The sequence below is a fragment of the Natrix helvetica genome (genome assembly GCF_964273705.1).
Source record: "Natrix helvetica genome assembly, chromosome: 3".
Classification (NCBI taxonomy): Eukaryota; Metazoa; Chordata; class Lepidosauria; order Squamata; family Natricidae; genus Natrix; species Natrix helvetica.
This window is the reverse complement of record NC_138549.1, coordinates 167,796,633-167,817,336: the sequence shown is the minus strand read 5'-3', so window position 1 is coordinate 167,817,336 and position 20,704 is coordinate 167,796,633. Positions and strand designations below refer to the sequence as shown.

The window sequence follows — 20,704 nt, the reverse complement described above, 5'->3', positions numbered from 1 at the left end:
TAGTCCAACCACCCCTTGCTGAAGCAGGAAACCCTATACCATTCTGCTCAAATGATTGTTTGATCTCTTCTTTTTTTAAAAAACAAACAACCCTCCAGTGATGGAGCACACACAACTTCTGAAGGCAAGACATTCCATTTAATTGCAACCGTTTAATTGCTCTCGCTGTTAGGAAACTTCTCCTTAATTCTAGGTTGCTTCTCTCCTTGATTAGCTTCCATCCCTTGCTTCTTGTCCTGCCTTCAGTTCCTTTGGAGAACTGTTGACCCCACTCCTCTTCTTTGTGGCAGCCCCACAAATATTGGAGCAGTGCTATCATGTCCTCCCCAGTTCTTCTTTTCATTCGACTAGACATCCCCAATTCCAGCTTCATATGTTCTTCATATGTTTTATCCTCCAGTCTCCTAATCATCTTTATTGCTCTTCTCTGCATTCTTTCTAGAGTCTCCACGTCTTTCTTTATAGTGTGGAGATCAAAACTGGATGCAGTATTTCAAGTGTGGTCTTGCCAAGGCATTTTAAAGCAGAAGGCAGAGAAATGGAAGGAGCAAAGGTTAACCATTGGAGCTGGTGCTGGAGGGTCACTGCTTCGAGCAGGTGCCCTTTGAGTCCCCAGCATGGCAGAGAAGGGGCACCGCATTGATGGTCTGTTTGCAAAAGTGCCCCCTTTCTTTCGGCATTTGCTGTACTTTCAATCAATTGTTGTTGTTAATTGCAAAGTTGTGTCCAACCGATTGCAACCCCATAGACAACGTTCCTCCAGGCCTTCCTGTCCTCTACCATCCTCTGGAGTCTATTTAAGCTCAATCCGACTGCTTCAGTGACTCCATCCAGCCACCTCATTCTCTGTCGTTCCCTTCTTCTTTTGCCCTCCATCTTTCCCAGCATGAGGCTCTTCTCCAGTGAGTCCTTCCCTCTCATTAGGGGGCCAAAGTATTTGAGTTTCTTCTTCAGGATCTGGCCTTCTAAAGAGCAGTCAGGGTTGATCTCCTCTAGGACTGAGCAGTTGGATCACCTTGCAGTCCAAGGGACTCGCAGAAATCTTTTCCAGCATCATAGTTCAAAGGCCTCAATTCTTTGGCCACTTATAAACCTTCTTATGGTCCAACCTTCACAGCCATACATTGCAACTGGGTAAACCATAGCCTTGACTACACACACTTTTGTTGGCAGGGTGATGTCTCTGCTTTTTAGTATGCTGTCTAGATTTGCCATAGCTTTCCTCCCCAGGAGCAAGCGTCTTTTAATTTCTGGGCTGTAGTCCCCATCTGTGGTGATCTTGGAGCCCAGGAAAATAAAATCTGTCACTACCTCCATTTCTTCCCCATCTATTTGCCAGGAATTGAGAGGCTGGATGTCATGATCTTAGTTTTCTTAATGTTGAGCTTCAAGCCAACTTGTGGGCTCAATATTTCAATCAATATGCCCTCTTTATCCCTGATGTTGATGTTGGGCTTGCTTAAACCACTAAGGCCTAGTATCTTCTCTGAGCACAGTTTTGACCTTCTAAGGAAGAGGCAAAAATCCTGGAGAATGAAATGGAATATTTGGGCACATGAAGGTCTAAAGAAAGTGACTTCTTGATCTCATCTAATTGTATTCATGTATTAACTTCCTGTCCTGTCTTTCCTCAAGGTATTGGGTCCCTCCTCCAGTTTTCCCCCCACAACAACTCCCCTCTGAGGATGCTATGGCTGGACCTAGATCTCCTCACTTCTAGCCCAGACCTTCATCAGTAAGTCCCACTGAGTTCAGGGGGGGTGAGTATAAAATTGCAAATTGCATTTGGACCCATTCATTACCTTAAAGCTTAATGTGTCCAGATTGCTTATGGCTTAACTGCGTGTGTGAGTCCAGCTATTATAACTTGGAAATCAGGGATGACAAGTTAGCATTTAATGTGGTCAATTAAATATGAGGCAACGGTGTGCAGCAGCAGCCCCCCAAAAAGGCCATGCAATCCTAAATTGCATTAACAGAAGGATTCAATCAAGATCAAGTGAGGTACTAATACCACTCTATAAAGCCTTAGTAAGACCATACCTAGAGTACTGCATCCAGTTTTGGTCACCACACTATAAAAAGAGGTTAAGATTCTAGAAAGTGTGCAGAGAAGAGCAACAAAGATGATCAGGGGACTGGAGACTAAAACATATGATGAAAGGTTGCAGGAACTGGGCATGGCTAGTCTAGTGAAGAGAAGGACCAGGAGAGACATTATAGCAGCCTTCCAATATTTGAGGGGCTGCCACAGAGAGGAAGGGTCAAGCTGTTTTCCAAAGCACCTGAAGGCCAGACAAGGAATAATAGATGGAAACTGATCCACCTGAAAATAAGGATAAATTTTCTGAGAGCAATCAACCCATGGAAGAGAAGCTGCCTTCAGAAGTCGTGGGAGCTTCATCCCTGGAGGCTTTCAAGAAGAGACTGGACCGCCATCTGTCAGAAATGGTGTAGGGTCTCCTGCTTGGGTGGGTTGGACTAGATGACCTACAAGGTCCCTTCCAACTCTGCTCTTCTGTTCTGTTAAAGCTATCCAACCATATAGCACAGAATCTACCCTATGTGCTTAGTTTATGGTTGTGAGACCTTAGGAAACTTGAGTTGGATAAATCATGGTTAAGTTTACCCAAGGAAAGTGAGTTCTGCAAACATAATCCCATCATTTGTCTAGTGGGGTGGTGTCTTTAGGCCATTCATCCTCTCTCTCAGCCCATCCTATGTTGCAGGGGGTTATGGGGACATACGGAGCGCATTATGCATCTGCCTTGTGCTCCCAAATGAACGGTGAGATAAAGGCACAACAAACAAACAAATAAATACATTCCTGCGACGATAAAGAAGAACCCTGAACTTGGATGAACTCTTGACCACTCGGGACCCCATTCCAGCAAATAACCTGAGCAGCTTATCTTGTTTGGATAAAACATTCCAGAGACTTTCTTAACAATGGATGGGTGAAAGTTGAAACGCATTTTCTTCCTGTTGAGGTCAGTCCATCATTTTTCAATACGATCCCAATTGCATTAAGCCAGATCGAGGCCTTACCCACTTAAATTGGTTTCGTTTAATATCATCATTTTATTCGTTTCCTTTTATTATTCTTTCATTTGATTGGGATCTTTTAAAAAAGCAAAGCAAAGCAGGAAGAAAATTGACTCCTTTGAGTGGTGGTGCCGGAGAAAGCTTCCTTGGGCAGCAAAGGTGATCCGAGGACTGGAGCACATTACACACAGAAGGGCAAACTCGCAAAACTGCATCTCATTTATTATTGGCCATGGCATGTGGGAAAAATTCACTGGAGAAAGCAATGATGCTTGGGAGAGTTAGCAGTAAAAGGAAACGGGATGCCACAGAACCTGGTGGCTGAACCCCATTAAAGCTGACCCCAACCGGAGCATAGAACAACTCAAAGAAGTACAGCAAGATCCGAAGATATGAAGAGACCTGGCCCATGGAATGGCCAAGAGTTGGCTACAATAACAGAGTTGGAAGGGACCTTGGAGGTCTTCTAGTCCATCCCCATGCTCAGGCAGAAAAACCTACACTCTTTCAGACCAATGGTTGCCCAATCTCTTCTTTAAAACTTCCAGTGTTGGGAGAATTCACAACTTCTGGAGGGAACTTCTGTTCCACTGATTATGTTCTAACTGTCAGGAAATTTTCCCTTAGTTCTAAGTTGCTTTTCTCCTTGATTAGTTTCCACCCATTGCTTCTTGTTCTGCCCTCAGGTGCTTTGGAGAATAGCTTGACTCCCTCTTCTTTGTGGCAACCCCTGAGATATTGGAAGACTGCTATCATGTCACCCATGAAGAACGGTTGCAGGAACTGGGTATGTCTAGTTTGATGAAAAGAAGGACTAGGGGAGACATGATAGCAGTGTTCCAATATCTCAGGGGCTGCCATAAAGAAGAGGGAGTCAAACTATTCTCCAAGGCACCTGAGGGTAAAACAAGAAGCAATGAAGGGAAACTAATCAAGGAAAGAAGCAACTTAGAACTAAGGAGAAATTTCCTGGCAGTTAGAAGAATTAATCAATGGAACAACGTGCCTCCAGAAGTTGTGAATGAGTTTTTAAGAAGATGTTGGATAGCCATTTGTCTGAAACGATATAAGGTTTCCTGCCTAGGCAGGGGGTTGGACTAGAAGACCTCCAAGGTCCCTTCCAATTCTGTTATTCTATTCTATACTATTCTAGTCCTTTTTAACAACATCATCATCATCATCATCATCATCATCATCATCATCATCATCATCTTAATTTGGGAGTAGCAGCTAATGCCTGTCACTGCTTATTTGTGTCTTTCCCACCTGGAAATGACAGTGATGGATGGATCTTGCATTTCCACTGGAGTCTTAGGAATGGAACGGTCATTATTCATCCTGTTTAAAATGGTCAAGGTTACTTGTGTGAAAAGTTTCCTCCAAATTCCATTAAACCCATTTTGAAATCAATGAGTAGAAATGATGACTGGATGTCTTACGTCTAAGGGTATTTACCCATGGAGTATGGCTGTATTACTATTATCCTTCTCGTGTGTTCTATTACCATCTCCTGTTGGTATCATATGCTCATATTACTTTGTTGCTTGTATGTACATTTGGTGCTTCTGCACCGGAGACAAATTCATTGCGTGGCCAATCACACTTGGCTGATAAAATGTTCTGTTGCCCTGTCCCATCCTGTCCTATTCTTCTACTCTATTGTACTCTACCCTACTCTATTCTCCAGACTTTATCTCACTTATGTACCTATTTTTACCCTATGACTATCATTAAGTGTTGTACCTTATGATTCTTGACAAATGTATCTTGTCTTTTTATGTACACTGAGAATATGTGCACCAAAGGCAAATTCTTTGTGTGTCCAATCACACTTGGCCAATGAAGAATTCTATTTAATCAGGGTCAAATCCAGGTATTAGACTTATTTCAAAACTTTTCAGTCCTATGAATTATGCCCCAAGATTCTTCTCTTTGATTCTTGACTCTCAAAGATCTCCCAGCAGGCTAAGTTGAGATGTTTGAAGATGAAAATGCTGGGAATTTTAGCTTAGCCACAAAATTGGCAGGCAAAAAAGTCCTTATTCCTAGCCTAAATGCATCACCCAGCTGCAACATGTTCAATACACATTCTGATTTCAAAAATCAGAAGGACTCCGGTAACACCTTTTCCAACTAACACATGGCACTGTTTTCCCAGACGCTTTCTACATTTGGCAACCAGATTCTAAAATAACTTTTCTTCCAGTGTTTCTTAGGAAAAGAAATATCTATTAATCCAGCCATACGTTCATACTAGAGTTTAGTTTTGTTCTCACCCAAGTACCTTATCTTTATTACTGCACTGTTTTTCAGATAGGAAATCACACGACAGAATTTTCCTGCATGCTAAAACAAACCAAAATTGCAAACCTCTTCTATTTGAGAAGGGTTTTATTATGGATTTGTCCCCAGTTCTTTTTTTCTCTCTCAAAAAGGCAGGGAAAGTTTGGAGAAAGAGATTTCCTGGCACTGTAAGCCAGTGCCTTCATCCCAATATGGCAGGTTCATCTCCAAGAGAATAAGTTGAAACAATTCAGACTTGGGCCAAATATTGAATAACACAGTTGAATGGGACTTTGGAGATCTTCTAGCCAACCCCCCTGCTCATGCATGACACCCTAAAAAAAACCAAAAAAGCTTTCAAGGGATGATGCAAACCTACATATACATTATGGCCCTCTAAATATTTTATGCAACCCCCAAACATTAAAATATGATCCATGTCTATATTAGCATAGGCAAAAGAGAATGTCAGGAATTGGCTGTTATATGGGCAAGACTTTATCGAAGAGATGTGGAACTCCAGCAACCAAATCTACCATCCAGAGCAGAAATCACAAAATAACAGAGTTGGAAAGGGACCTTGGAGGTCTTCTAGCCCAACCCCCTGCTCAAGCAGGACACCCATTTCAGACAAATGGTTAGCCAATCTCTTCACTAATGGAGCCATTGCTGCGCAGGAGGACTCAGCAGAAAAACAATAGAAAGGTGTGTATATTGTACAACTCTATAGATTAGGATTTTCAACTGGGGGGGGGGAGGATGGATCACGATGTTTTCAACCTAAACCTCAGCTGAAATGAACAAATCATTCCCCCCCCCCTCCCCAGACCAATCCAAAACAGCTTTTCTTGAATCTGCTAAAAGGGTAATCAACACCCCAAACTGTAAGGTATCTTTGACGATGAACACAGCATGGATTCTCATTATTGGGAAAGCAAGAAAGCACAGGAAATTGAAAGCTTAAACAATTATTTATTTAAAAGGCCTTTTTCATCTCAGCAACAATTTGTAAATCAAATCACCCTTCACTTGGAAGCTGAAAGGAACACAACCCCCAAAACCTTTCAGTGGACTCATATACATACGATGTAGACCTACATATACATCATGGCCCTCCAAATATTTTGTGCCATCCCCCAAATATTAAAATATGGTTCATATCTGTATTTGCATTGACGAAAGAGAATTGCCTGTTACATGGAAAGACTTTATGCATAGAGATCCGGAACTCCAGCAGCCAAATCTGCCATCCCAGAGTAGAAATCGCAAAACAATAAGAGTTGGAAGGGACCTGGGAGGTCTTCTAGTCCAACCCCCCTGCATAGGAGACCCTATGCCATTCCAGACCAATGCTTGTCCAATCTCTTCTTTAAAACCTCCATTGATGGAGCACCCACAATTTCTGGAGGCAAGTTGCAATGGAATGTAGACACTGACTATGTAAAAGATGATTCAGGGGCGGAAATTGCATTTCAAACAGCTAAGAATGGAGTTTACTGGCAAGCCATTCATTCATTTTGGCCCCCATCCTACCCCACCTGTTTACAACTGCAATTTTCCCACCTTCCCTTAGAAAACTACATTCAATACAGAAGGGAGGAGGGGAGAGAAGGCTTAAGCAGTCACGTTGATTTTAAAAAAGGACGGAATTCCTTGAGGGGCTGGCATGCCAAGGGATCTCTCACTTGTTCCATCTGGAAAAATCCTTTTGAAATGAAGACAAGCCCATTAGAGATGAAAGGGAAAAGCTTAAAGGCAAAATCAACAATCCAAGTCACTCAGGGGAACAGTATGGGCAGCTAGCAATCATATTTACTAGGGAGCAACCATATTTTACTTACTTATTTATTTATTTTGTCAAATACAAGGCAACGAGTATGAAAAAGCACATGAAAAAAGGGCACAAATTTAAAAAAAGTACATATAAATGGGACAGGAGTGGTTGAGCAGAAATGGAAGGAACATGGAGCCTCTCTGAGGGATTCCTGCATTTGCAGTTGTTTTTAGTTGCGAAGCCGTGTCCGACCCATTGCTACCCCATGGACAACGTTCTTCCAGGCCTTCCTGTCCTCTATCATCCTCTGGAGTCCATTTAAGCTCAGGCTGACTGCTTTGGTGACTTCATCCAGCCACCTCATTCTCTGCTGTCCCTTTCTTCTTTTGCCCTCAATCTTTCCCAGCATGAGGCTCTTCTCCAGGGAGTCCTTCCTTCTCATTAAGTGGCCAAAGTATTTGAGTTTCCTCTTCAGGATCTGGCCTTCTAAAGAGCAGTCAGGGTTGATCTCCTCTAGGACTGACCGGTTTGGAGGAGTCTTCTCCAGCACCAGAGTTCAAAGGCCTCCATTCTTTGACACTCAGCCTTCCTTATGGTCCAACCTTCACAGCCATCCATTGCAACTGGGAAAACCATAGCCTTGACTACACGCACTTTTGTTGGCAGGGTGATGTCTCTGCTTTTTAGTATGCTGTCTAGATTTGCCATAGCTTTCCTCCCCAGGAGCAAGCATCTTTTAATTTCTTGGCTGCAGTCCCCATTTGTGATGATCTTGGAGTCCGGGGAAAATAATATCTGTTACTACCTCCATTTGAAACGGTATAGGGTTTCCTGCCTAGGCAGGGGGTTTGACTAGAAGACCTCCAAGGTCCCTTCCAACTCTGCTATTGTATTGTATTTTTACTAGGATTATCGATAATCTCCAAGGGAAGCTTGAATTTAATTTTTCGCCAGCCCTTTGGACCATCTGAGTCTCCTTCTGGACTCAGCTTGTTTTCTTCACCTCTGCTCAAACTTTGCTCCCAGTCCCCAACTTGAGTCAGATGCCGCAAAACAGCACTTTTCAGAAGGATTGTCCCAAAGGTGCTAAAGTCCAGTTCCCTCTTGAAGAAAATTAGCACCTTTGGGATAACCATGACCTCGATAGCTGAGAATCTCCCATAGACTTTCAAAAGGATTGTCTGTGCAACTCGTAGTAGTTTTGACACCCGGCCATGTTTCATCCAAAGGCAGGTGATCCCTCTCATTCAGATTTCAGAGGAGCAAAATGGGTTTCCTGCTTTAATCCAGTTCCTACTTATTTGGAAATGTGAAGGATCGCTTTTGGCTTGCAGGTTAAGGGACCACTTCAAGCTGATACGTGTTTTTTTTAACCTTCTCCTCCCTTGCTGCAACTGAAATAATTTGGGAGTGTGTGTGTTTTATAGAACTCCCCGCTTAATTATGAATTTTGTCAATGCATATCGAGACTCCCCTTCTTTGCAGGGAAGTGAAATCCAACAGAATTCCCAGAAAATGTGCTTAGGATACAAAGAGAAAATTTAGAAATGGACGGTTTTTCCAAAAGCGGTGCTTGAAAATGGCTGGAGATGCCAGGCGGCTTCCATTTTCCAAGAAGGAAAAGTAATTTTTGCACGGTTTTTATTTCTGTATTTTTGATACAACCCTATGACTATCATTAAGTATTGTGCCTTATGATTCTTGACGAATGTATCTTGTCTTTTTATGTACACTGAGAGCATATGCACCAAAGACAAATTCCTTGTCTGTCCAATCACACTTGGCCAATAAAGAATTCTGTTCTGTTCTATTTTCAGAGGGTGAACTGAAAATTATGGGAATCCGTTAATACACAACGATCTTCGCAGCTTATTCTCTCCCTGTGTGTAATAAGGGAAAAGCTTTCAAAGTTTGCAAACCTGTGGGTGAAGATTACACCACTAACAAATGCGACTTTTGCTGAATTACACCTACTAGCAATAGACCAAAATCATCACTATTAATCGGCTTTCCGAGCTGAAAGCCGTTTCTCCCGCTGCGTTGGGCGTCTTTGGGTGGGATTTTGCCCGCCTGTGCCTTCCTTAAAATAAAGTCTTCGGCGGGTCACAGTTCCGTTTCAGAAGCGGGGTTCGGGGGGCGGGGACGGATTTTAGGTACTTTTAGCAGCTAGGAGAAAATGGGAATAGCGCGGTGGCCAATGCTTGCGCAATAGTTTGCTTTCCCACCAAGTTTCGTCCCAGTTTCTCCCTTTTCCCCCCAGTCTCGTTTCTGAGAAGGAAAAAAAAACCTGCTTTGCTTTTCTGTATTTTTAAAAAGTTTTCTTTTTATTTTTCCCTTTCAAATTCATTCACAAGTAAACATTCTTATAGGTGCTATTAACATGTATCTGCTAACCATTAATGTTTATCGCTGTCTTCTTACAAATATATAGAATACAGTTTGGGTCACTTTCCTGCCACTCATCTTATTCTGAAATAATACTTTCTCTGATGGGTTCTCGGGGTGGCGTTTCAGCAATCCCAACTTTATATTTTCTGAATTTTAACTCCCCTGCCTGGGGGGGGGGGGGGGTGTTTGATGAATTTCGCCTCGGCCGTTTTCGAAACCGAGAGCACTTTGGGGGTTGGGGAGGCGAGTCAATTTAACGTCTCGACGGAGAAATGGTGAGATGGCAGGTGAGGGGGGGGGGCGTTGCAACGAAGCCTGGCCCAAGGTTTTGGAGATGAAGCTTCTGGATGACCTCAAGAGGTACCATGCAAGAAACGCTCGAATATTCCTAAGGAGCCCCCAATTGCGAGGAGACCCAGTTGCGCTCCCTACAATCCCAGTTAGGAAATGATGAGGATCAGTAACTGGGGTTTCTCGTAGGCTTCTATTTTACGGAGGTTACAGGGGGTTAGACTAGAAGACCTCTAGGGTCCCTCTTCCAACTTTATTGTTGTGAGTGACTTTCAACCCTTTACACTCTCCCACCTCCCACAGATAAAGGAAAAACACTGGTATTGACTGAGAGGCACTGTGCGTGTGTGTGTCAATCGCCCCCTCCCTCAACCATTAACCCTTCAGCCGCCAGAGCCCAAAACTCGACCAGTTGACTCTCTGCTTGGGAAGTTAAGGCTCGAACAGATAACTTCGATGGGGGAGGGGCGCTTTTAGAAGCACTGCATCCACTTCCCCCTCGATTCCTCTCCGGTGGATTTTATTTAGCGTCTGGGGCGCTTTTATTTTTCGGGCAGGCAGGAGCGAGAATAAACCAATTGTTACATTTACTCAATAATTGTAATATTTAATATATAATTTATTAAAAAAAAGGGGGGGGAGAGAAGGAAGCGAAGGTGCGTTTGGCTTGAAAAAGCAAAATAATTCTTGCCCCTGCGCCCAAGAAACCGCCCGCCCGCATTTAATTAAGGATGGAAATTCCTTTTATTGTGATTTAATCCACGCTTAAGGCGGAGAGTGGGCGGGTGAGGAATCCTTTGGCCATGATCGTCCTATTTATTTTATAATTTATTGGCCACACAATCGAGGCATCTCGGCTGCCTGGCAAACGACTTCGGGCAAACAAAGAACGCCTTTTGTTATTCTGAACTTTAAGATGAGTTGAAGGCCGCGAGTCCCCGCCGCCGCCGCGGTTAATGGATCCCAATTAAAGTTGAAGGATCCGAAGACCCGGGTCCGCCCTTCCGCGCCTCTTTTGCAAAAGATCCTCGTTTGCATGTCTGAAGGATTAGCGGCAGGTAAACGCCGGGTTAGCCTTGGGTCAACTTTCGCAATGCAGTCGCTGGCTAGCTGGCCGCTTACTCTGTGCGTCACCGCCTTGAAGTCCAGTTCACCTCCGAGGCGGGTTAATTGAGTCCGCAGGGTTTGCGGTCTTCACACGACCCATCTCGGTTAAGTGAATCTCTCAGGAACGAAGGCGAATATATACATATCTCGGGGCCAATGCTGCAGGATCCAATCTGGCTCGATCAATAGGGATCACAGAGGTTTAAAGCAGCGGTGTCCAAACTTGGGAACTTTAAGACTTGTGGACTTCAACTCCCAGATTTCCCCAGCCAGCCTGGCTGGGGAATTCTGGGAGATGAAGTCCACAAGTCTTAAAGTTCCCAAGTTTGGACACCCCTGCTTTAAAGTCTTCCCGAGCTTTGGGACTCGCGTTGGAGAAATTCTAGACTAGAGGATGGGCCTTTAGAGAGAAGTTCTAGAGAGACCTTTCCCTGGGGATGGACCTCCAACTCAAATCCGAAAACTCCCGGAGACCCCAAACCTCTGGTTTTCCCGGTGAACGACCCAGATTGGATGCTAGTTGAATCTCTTGCTTCGCCTCCATTCGGAGCGCATTTTTTTTTTAATGGAACAGTGTCCTCCCCCCGCAGTTTTTAAACACAATTATCATCTTTGCAACATTTCCACATTGGTATACCTCCATTATACCAGTTTTGTCCATATTATATATATACACACACACACAAATGTATATATTTCTTTTATACATGTTTGGTCTATTAATATATTGATTTATCTACAATGCCTCTTACGCCATGCATATGTATTTATACTTCCTTTATATATGTAAGTCTACCAATGTACTAATTTATACACAATACATCTTATATTTATCTATGTGTGCATATATTTCCTTTATGCATATTAATCCTTCAGTGTACTGTCTCATATACAATGCATCTTATATTTTCTATCTTGTTCATTTATGCGGTTTTGTAATGATTTTCTAATTTCTTAATCTTTCTTTCCTTAATGCTTTCTTATTCTTTGCATCTTTCCTCTTGCATGTCCCGGAGACTAAGCTGCATTGAAGCTAGTGCAGAACTTGGATAAATGGGCAGTTTTGCCCGTAGATTAGCCCAATATCCCAATCCAAAGATTGATGGATTTATCTAAGGGGTCAATGAGCTATTATTAGTATTACTAAGATTTGGCTATATAGCTTATATATCTATATACAATGTACACTATATATATACACAAATAGTATATAGTATACACACACCTGTATCTATATAGCTATATCTACATATGTACCTATATATTTATATCTATGTTTATATCTGGAGATTGTCAATCATTCAAGTCACGGTTGTCCCCAAGGTGGACAAACGTTTGGCTTCTCAACCAAGAAGCATATTTAGTTTTAGCTGTCAGAAGCGAAACATTTTCCAAGGGGGGAAAAAAACCCAAATAGCTCTCGTATATAGTAATATAATTACGATAGTAGCACCACTGTTAATTACAGCAGTATTTATGAAACTGTATACTCGTTTCTTGCGATGTCTGGCGGTCGATGAACAAGCTGAAGCGTTTGACCCCGCTTTACCTCTAACGGAATACGCGAGTTGGAAGGGACCCTCGGAGATCATCCAGCCCAACCCCTTTCCCCCCCCAGACCCCGAGACCCAATAACGTTTCAGATAAATAGCTTGTCCAATCTGTTCTTTTAAAACATCCTGTGGTGGGACAAAACCGATCGATCCGATTCGAAGCCGAAGGCCATTCTTTCAGAAGTAGCCCCCGCCCCCACCATCTGCAAAGCAACAAAATCCGCCGAATTTAGCTGCCATCCACCAGAGAGATAGGATTGCGCCCAGGACGAGTTCGTTAAGAGCAGCGGGAAAACCTTGGAAGACTTCTTCGACCCGATTTCAAACTACGAAGGCTATAAAGGAAGGTAATGTATGGCGCGCTCTTGTTTTAGCTTTGCTTAGTAGCCATCGCCATAAATTACAGGGCGCAAGTTTGTTGAGGTCGCCGTCTGGGGAAGGAGAGAGGAAAAGAGAGTGGTTGGGGGCGGTTTGGATTTTTTTTTTTAACCCCGCAACCTTTGGGCCATTTAACCACGACAATCTTGGGTTGTCTCCCCCCATTTCTCCGGGGCAGCTCCTAAGCACCTTCAAGGCCTTTGAGGCGCTCCCCCGTGTCGCAAAGCGAATTTAACTCTTTAATTTGATTTAACTCTCTTGGAAAGAGAAACGCGAAACAGCCCTTCATTCACACGCACACACACACACCAAAAAACCGGCGCGAAGTTGGGCTCTGAACGCGAACGTGGGTTATCGACGTCGATATTGGTCGATCCTGGTCCGTTTGGTTGCCTAGAAGAGGCCTGCCTATAATTAAAGCACCTTGGGGAGGGGGGGGGGATTCTGGAAATTGACCCGCTGGGTTGAGCTTGGTTATTTTTCAAGAGATGAAGGTCCACATTCTGAAAGTTAAGCAAGTCGAACATACGTAGAGGCCCGAAATTTCTCGCGTCCTAACTGGAAATTCGCCTTACCTTTCGCGAAGACGCTTAAAGCAAAATCCATTTAGTGACACACTTTATTCGGAGTTACCAAATTATTAACCCATTTTTTTTCGCGGGGGGGGGGGCGAGGTCGCTACGCATCGCCCTCCAAACGAACCCAAAAACGGGCTGGGTTGTGTGTTTTGTGTGAATGCGGCGGCTGACAAACGATCGGGTGGGACGGTGTTGTCGGAACACAATCGACGGGAAGGTGTAAGTCTTAAGTAGGGTCGCCGCACTAAATCGAGAAAAAGGCTTGGTTTTGCACTACCGTAAGTTTACTTGTGAATATCCCCTAAGAAACTGGTGGGAATTCCTTCACACACAAAGCTATCCTCCTTAAATCAAAATACACAAACACTTTCAGTCTCTTTGGTTGGAAGGGAGCAATATGGAAATGTTTCTTCCGGATTTCATCTTTCACAACGACATTTGTGTACCTCTCCGGGTTCAACTTCTAGAATTAACTCCAGTCTAGCTCAGAAAAGTTGATTTCCCCAAGACAAAAACGCTTATAATATTGTAGAGCAACCGAAGGGCCCAAAACGGAACTCCGGACTCATTATTATTATTAGGCGTCTGGGTATTTTGGGAGGAGGGTTGTTATCCGTTCAAAAATAAAATAAAATAAACCCGCCAGTGGATTCAGCTAATCGGCTTCAATCTTTTTTTTTATGCACAAGAAAAAATTGGTGAGAAATTTGATGCACAGGGGCTGGAAAGAAACAAAAAAGAATAAAGAGCGTATTACCTTATCCTCTTATCCTTTTTTTTCTTGCCGCGGTTTGTAGTTGTTTCCAGGTCTTTATTCAATAAGCTTTATTCCTATTGAATAAAGAAAGGAAAACAACCACGCCAAGAAAAAAAAAGAAGGGGAAACTATGAAAACATCCAAACAAGAGAAGATCCTGGGAGAAAAAGGGGGGAAAAACAGGAAGGATGTTAGCCGGGAAGAAAAGTATTCATCTTTTACTTCCCCGAAAACGACGATTTACTTCCAAGTAGACGTATTAAAAGCCGCCATGATAAAACGTTCGAACGGTTTCTCAGACCTACCAACCCGATCGCAAATCGTTTATCCGGAGGGAGGGAGGGAGAAGTCGCCGGGAGTTCCGCCGGCCACGTTCCAAAAAAATTAAAATAAATAAAATACCTCTCGGAGAGGATGGCTTCTCCGGCTCCTACGCCCCCAGCCCCTTCGTTTGAAAACCACAGGCAGGAAAGAAAAGCCCGGGGAGGGAGAAAGAGAGAGAGAGAGAGGCAGAGGAAGGCTGAAGTTTCCGACGCGAACTTTACTTTGGGAAATCTCTGGAAATGCTCTCATGGGGAGGGGGCGTACTGATTGGCAACCAGTCCTAATGAGTAACCGAGGAACTTTTTTACTCACCTATTCCTGACTCTTGGGGGAGGGGGGGCAGGGAGGGAGGGAGGCAGAGAGAGAGAGAGAGAGAGAGAGAGAGAGAGAGAGAGAGAGAGAGAGATTGCCATATATATATATTGCACTTTTTTCATTCCTACAAATGAAAAAAAGTGTAATATATATACGGCAATCTTTGTGTGTGTGTAGGAATATATGTGTGTGCGCGTGCGTATTTCCTACCAATGAAAAAAATAGTGTAATTCCCCCCTTCCTCGCCAGGTATCGCCCCCTCCCTTTCCTCCCCACCCAACTCTCCCCTGGACGGGTCTGGCTCACCGGGGGAGGGGGGAAGGGTCACGTGACGCTGCCCCACCGCCAGCCGTAAAGGGGCCGAGCCGCCGATGAAGGCATCACTCGAAGGCCGAGATTAGGAGCGAGCGGAGCTTGGAGGCGCGTTCGCTTGGGCGCAGTTTGAGATAAGAAGCCCCCGACGGCCGCCTCTCCGCCTCGTCGTAGATCTCTTCAAAAAGCCTTTTCGGGCAGAGAGAAAGAGGGGGAGAGAGGGAGGGGAAAACGTCGGCTGCCCCTGTCCGGTTTTCTTCTCCTCCCCCTCTTCCCTTCTTCCATTTTTTCAAAATATTCCTTTTAGTTTTTTGCACCTTTCGGATTGCGTTCTTCTTTCATGGGTGGCAACTAGGATTACTTTTTTTTTTTTTTTGCCTTGACCTCCTTTCCCACGGCATGCGAGTTTTTCCTCCGGATCTGTAACAACGTGAGTACTCTGCTCTACCCCCCCCCCCCTTATTTAAACCCTCCTTCCCTCTAGCCGACTTATCTCGTCTTCGGCTGGCCTTATCTTGGCAGATAGTGTCACACTTGGGAGAAGCTAGAGAGGAGTCGGGGGCAACGAGAGAGAGAGAGACAGGGAGGGAGGGAGAGAGCGAGAGCTCAGCTTTGCAATTATTGATAAGCGAGCGGGTGATTTACGGCTCTGCTGATTAAATCCCCCCCCCTTCCCTTTTAAAGGCCCAGTCTTCTTAAACTAATGTTTTCTTGGACGTGTTGGGAAACTCTTTCGTTTATTTATTTATTCGTCTTTTCTTCCTTCCCTCCTCTGACTTTTATCCGGCTTTAGACTGGGAGATTCCTCCCCCACTCCTCTTCCTTCTCCAAAGGATCTTGTACACACACACAAAGTGACCCTTTCCAGTCTTTTTACACTTCTGTGTCTTGCACCCGAGCAAAAAAAAACGACCCTTCTTCCATTGGCGCTCCACGTTGCCTTGACTTTTTTTTTTAACTCCCGAGCCAAGCGCTTAAGCCTCAAAAATTTAGCGGCTTTTTTTTTCAGAAACCCAACTTCGCGTTCAACCACGGATCGGGCCTTCATCATCATCATCATCATCATCATCATCATCATCATCATTATTATTATTATTATTATTATTATTATTATTCCCACTCTCTCACACACACCCCAATTAAAAATCCCTATCGACTCAATGTCCGCGGGCCTAAATGAAACCAACTCTTTATAAATTGGTTCTAAGAGGCTGGAAATGGGAATATTTGTATTTATTGTTTTAATTTTTATTTCGTTACGTTTCCCAGGAATCACAATTGAGCCAAGCTGCCGTGAATTGATTTAAAAACACACACACACACACACACACAAAGTAGTTCCGCTGGATATCAAGCAGGAAATTGTACTTCCTGCTAATCCGGCTGGCTTTGAGCTGCGCTTTTATTTTTATTTTTTATTTTTTGATTTGGGAAGAAAATCCCGAGCCTTCGGGTTTAAACTAGTAGCCGATTGAAGCCTGCGCTTCTTTTTTGGGGGGGAGGGGGAATAAAGAGTTCCGACCTCGGTGGATGATTTAATGCAAGCGGTTGTGGTTTGTTTTATTTATTTTACTCCCTTCCAAGAAGGGAGCAAAATAGGGAGAATTCTGCTTGGCTTCATTCGTTCGTTTCTTCTACTGCGATCAGCTCCACCCGCGCGCGCACTGAAAAAAAAAAGCGGGGGAGTCGCACCCCTGAAATCCCCTTCGATTTACTCGTTTTCTTTCCATTTCTCTCCACCACCACCACCCCGACAGATCCGATCCGGGCATTTTTTTTTTTAAATCGCTGGTTGAAAATATGGCTCGATTTCTATACTCTTCTTTTTCTCTCGGTATTCCGAGTTAAAAAACAGTATTCCGAGTTAAAACTCTGAAAAAAAGTGCGCTTCGGTGGGCTGGCCGCCATGGGGTTTTGTTTTTCTCCCCCCCCCCCTTCCCAACGAAAGAAAACATTTTATATTTTTAATTCCCTAACCTCGTTTGAGGGAAAGAAATAAAAAAAGAGAGACCCGCGTCCCGATTTCCATCCACGATAAGGGTAATTATTATTATTGTGAGAAGAAGGGTTCATTATGGAATAGATTTGTTTCAAAAAGAGTTTGGATTTACCTTTGGGTTTTAATTTTTCCTCCTTCCGGGGAAGCAGCTTTTGAATCTTTTTCTGTTTTTGTTTTTGCGAGGCGTGAATTTAAGTTCAGTTTGCCAGAAAACGTAACGATATACGGCAAGGCCTGTCTTGCAAGCGCTTGCAAGCCGACTTTTTCTCAAAACAAGCTCGAGGGGGCACATCTTTTGGGGCTCTGTTCTCAGCAAAGATTGAAACGCGAATTAAAGGGGTCGTATTTTTTTTGTCTCGGGTATTTCAGGAACACCCCCCCCCCCCAGGGATTCGCTGCTTCCTCTTTATGGTGCTGGTGGTGTCCTTTGATTTCCCACAGGCTGGCTGCAGGGGAGGGAGTGGACCAGAGACTTCACCTTGAAAACAATTGAAACAAGCCATGATTAGATTGAAACACAGCTAACCTTGTTGCTGGAGCACTGCTTCTTTGTGTTTCTTGCAGGGTCTCCCTCTTTTTAAATCTATATTCTCCACCAGAGGCCGAATTTGGACAGGAAGCATTTTTCCCCTCCCCCTAGGATTTTAATAGTGGGAGATTAAAGATGGATTGAGATTTGGGGGGTCAATTTTAAGAGATTGGGTCCCCCCCCCCCCAGGATCTATTCTGAGATTTTAGTTGAGACCCAGTCAAGAAACGCATGCATTTTGCACCAATTGGGAACTATCCATCGGTGAAAACTTTTTGCATGCACAAAAAATAATTTGAGCGGTGTTGGAAGGGCAGAAGTAAACAATATTAAGAATTTCAATGGTGTTTTCTAAAGCAAGGCTGGATCTAGGAGTCGATCAACTTCAAGTTTCGATTTAAAGGAGTTTTTAAATTTTATTTTTTCCTTTGCAGCCAGGAACCACTTCAGGTCGGCATTCCAGATACAAAGTCAATCTTTCTGAGGACCTGTTCCTACGGGTAAGTAAGAGTTAAATTATCTTAGGGTGGCTTGTAACCCATTTTAAATCTAGGTTTATCTGCATTAGATAGATACACGCTGATCTGCCCCAGTTGAAATGGCCAATATTAGTGTGATACAGACTTAATCTATTGTCAAGAAGGGCCACTTCTCCCTTAAATTGACAAGATTCCATCCATAGTAATTCTGATTGCATTTTCACAGCATCCATGCAGGAGATCAGCTTCTTTTGAAGATGTTAAACTTAATGGATCTGTTTTGTACTGATGAGGAACCACAATAAATTGGATAAATAGAAAGAGACAGGCAGGCAGGCAGAGAAATACACACACACAGAGAGAGAGACAGACAGAGAAATAACAGAGACAGACAGGCAGACAGACAGAGAAACACCACACACAATCACAGAGAGGGAGAGAGAGAGAGAGATACACAGAGAGACAGACAGACAGACAGAGAAACACACACACATATACACAATCAGAGATAGAGAGAGAACTTCTAGACTGGACTAGAAACTTGAAAAGGCCAGGGCAAACTGCTTCCAATATGCAGCCAAGAAAAAAAAAACCAATCAACTCATTTCCACCTCACCTCAATCATCCTGGTCATGGTTGTCCCAAAGGTGCTATTTTCCAAAAGCCAAGTGGACTTTTCTTTGTTTTTTCCCTTTCCTTCCTTCCTCTTTTCATCCAAGAAACTTGAATGAACCGAAGAAGCTTCTTGAGTGAAATGTTTTCAAAGGGAAAAAAAGAGACCCAGTTGTTTGGGGGGGGGAAGCACCTTTGGGTCTCACCTGTGGTTTTCTTTGGCTGCCTTGTGGAAAGAGATCCTCTTGGCCTTTTCGCCTCCCCCCCCCCCTCTTTTGCACAGTTGAGGTTAGCTGTATTGCAAAGCCTTAAGGCAGGGGTGTCCAAACTTGGCAACTTTAAGACTTGTGGATTTCAACTCCCAGAATTCCCCAGCCAGCAGAGCTGGCTGGGGAATTCTCGGAGTTGAAGTCCACAAGTCTTAAAGTTGCCAAGTTTGGACACCCCTGCCTTAAGCAAAGGGTTCCATGTTCAACAAGGCCTGAAGAATTGAACCATGCTAGGGTTGAATGAGGAAGACAAACCCCAGATGTGGACTAAAGAAGGTTGCTTGGTCTTGGCAAAGCTTTGCGTTCCTGATTGGACTTGGAAGGGGCGTTGAAGGTCTTTTCAAATTAAGGAAGCTTTTTTCCCCTCTCCTAACATCGGTGGGTCCCTAAAGGGAAAATCCATCCTTTGGAAGGACAGATAGTGAAGGTGAGGCTCAAATATTTTGGGCACCAGATGAGAATAGAGGACTCTAATGTTGGAGAAGTTGGAAGGCAAAAGGAGAAGGGGAGGGTGGAGGAGATGGTTAGATAGGGTCATCCACACCATTGGCGTGCATTTGGGCAGATTCCAAGAAGCGATGGAGGGGGGAGGGGGCTGACATGCTATGGTCCATGGAGTCACATGACCTAACTCCTGATCAGCAAAACCTTTTGATTCCTGTCATTTAACTCTTAGCAAACCTGCAACACTGCCTAAAACTTTGTGTATTTGAGTAGTGTATCTTCACAGTTGCAGATCCTTTATTCTGTAATGGCACATCATCCACTACCTAGTACCCCTCCCTCTCTTTCCCTTTCCCTTTCTCCATTTTCCCTTCCTTTTTCCCTTTCTTCCTTTCTTCTTTCTTTTCTTCCTTCTTTCCCTCCTTTCCTTCCTTCCTTTTCCTCTTCCCTTCCTTCATTCCCTCCTTTCCCTAACCCCTTCCTTCCTTTTCTCCTTTCTTTCCTTTCTTTCCTCCTTTCTTTCCTTCCTTTTTTCCTTCTTTTTTGAGGCTGAGATAGCACCTTCCATGTTAACTTTCAGAAGAGTTCTTGGCTTCTTTTTCATGGCACACGACGAAGCATATCAAAAGTAGAGGCAGTTGGAACCAAGGAACCTCTGGTCTAACACTGGTTTTATGGTCAACTGACACCCCAGAAATGTTTATTGCAATTCCCCGGAGAGCTGGGCTTCATTGTTTTTAGGACAGGAGGAGCCATCTCAAGGTTTGGGTGAAGGCTGCGTATAAACAGGTTAATAAACAAACACCAAAATAATATCTAGCACCTCTGGTTCAGTGCAGATAAAATTGCTGGGCTGGATCAGAAGAGAGACCTGGGTGATAGGATGCACTGTTTAGTTCAGCGGCTGTGAATGTGCTGTCCTTGTTACAATCACAGAATGGGGAGATCATTTAGCCCCGTGATGGTGAACCTATGGCACGCCTGCTGGAAGTGTCATGCAGAGCCATCTCTCCAGGAACGCGAGCCATCGCCCATTGCTCTTCCGTCTTGCTGGCCAGCTGGTCTTCATGCACGCAGGAGCTCCAGAAATCGGAAGAGTAGTGTACATGCATGCACCGGGCGGCTGCTTTTCCAGTTTCCGGCACATGCGCTCCCATTTCGGCACCGAGTGCCGAAAAGGTTCACCAACACTGATCTAGCCCAACCTTCTGCCCAATGCTCAAATACGGTGGCCAGATGTCTATAGACTTCAAAATAGACAAGATAG

The 20,704-nt window shown here is 44.0% G+C and overlaps 1 protein-coding gene across 2 annotated transcripts in view; it reads left to right on the top strand.

Moving 5' to 3' along the window:
* The first annotated feature begins 12,686 nt into the window (after positions 1–12,686).
* The window catches only part of GATA5 (GATA binding protein 5), a 42,386-nt gene continuing 34,368 nt past the window's right edge, over positions 12,687–20,704 (top strand). Inside the window, exons 1-2 of one of the 2 annotated variants that reach the window (XM_081949766.1) lie at positions 12,687–12,788; positions 18,068–18,133. The gene's annotated coding sequence lies outside the window, so the exon portion shown is untranslated. Of the gene's footprint in view, positions 12,789–15,189; positions 15,536–18,067; positions 18,134–20,704 lie in introns of those variants that run through there. The other variant, XM_081949765.1, reaches the window with a different exon arrangement.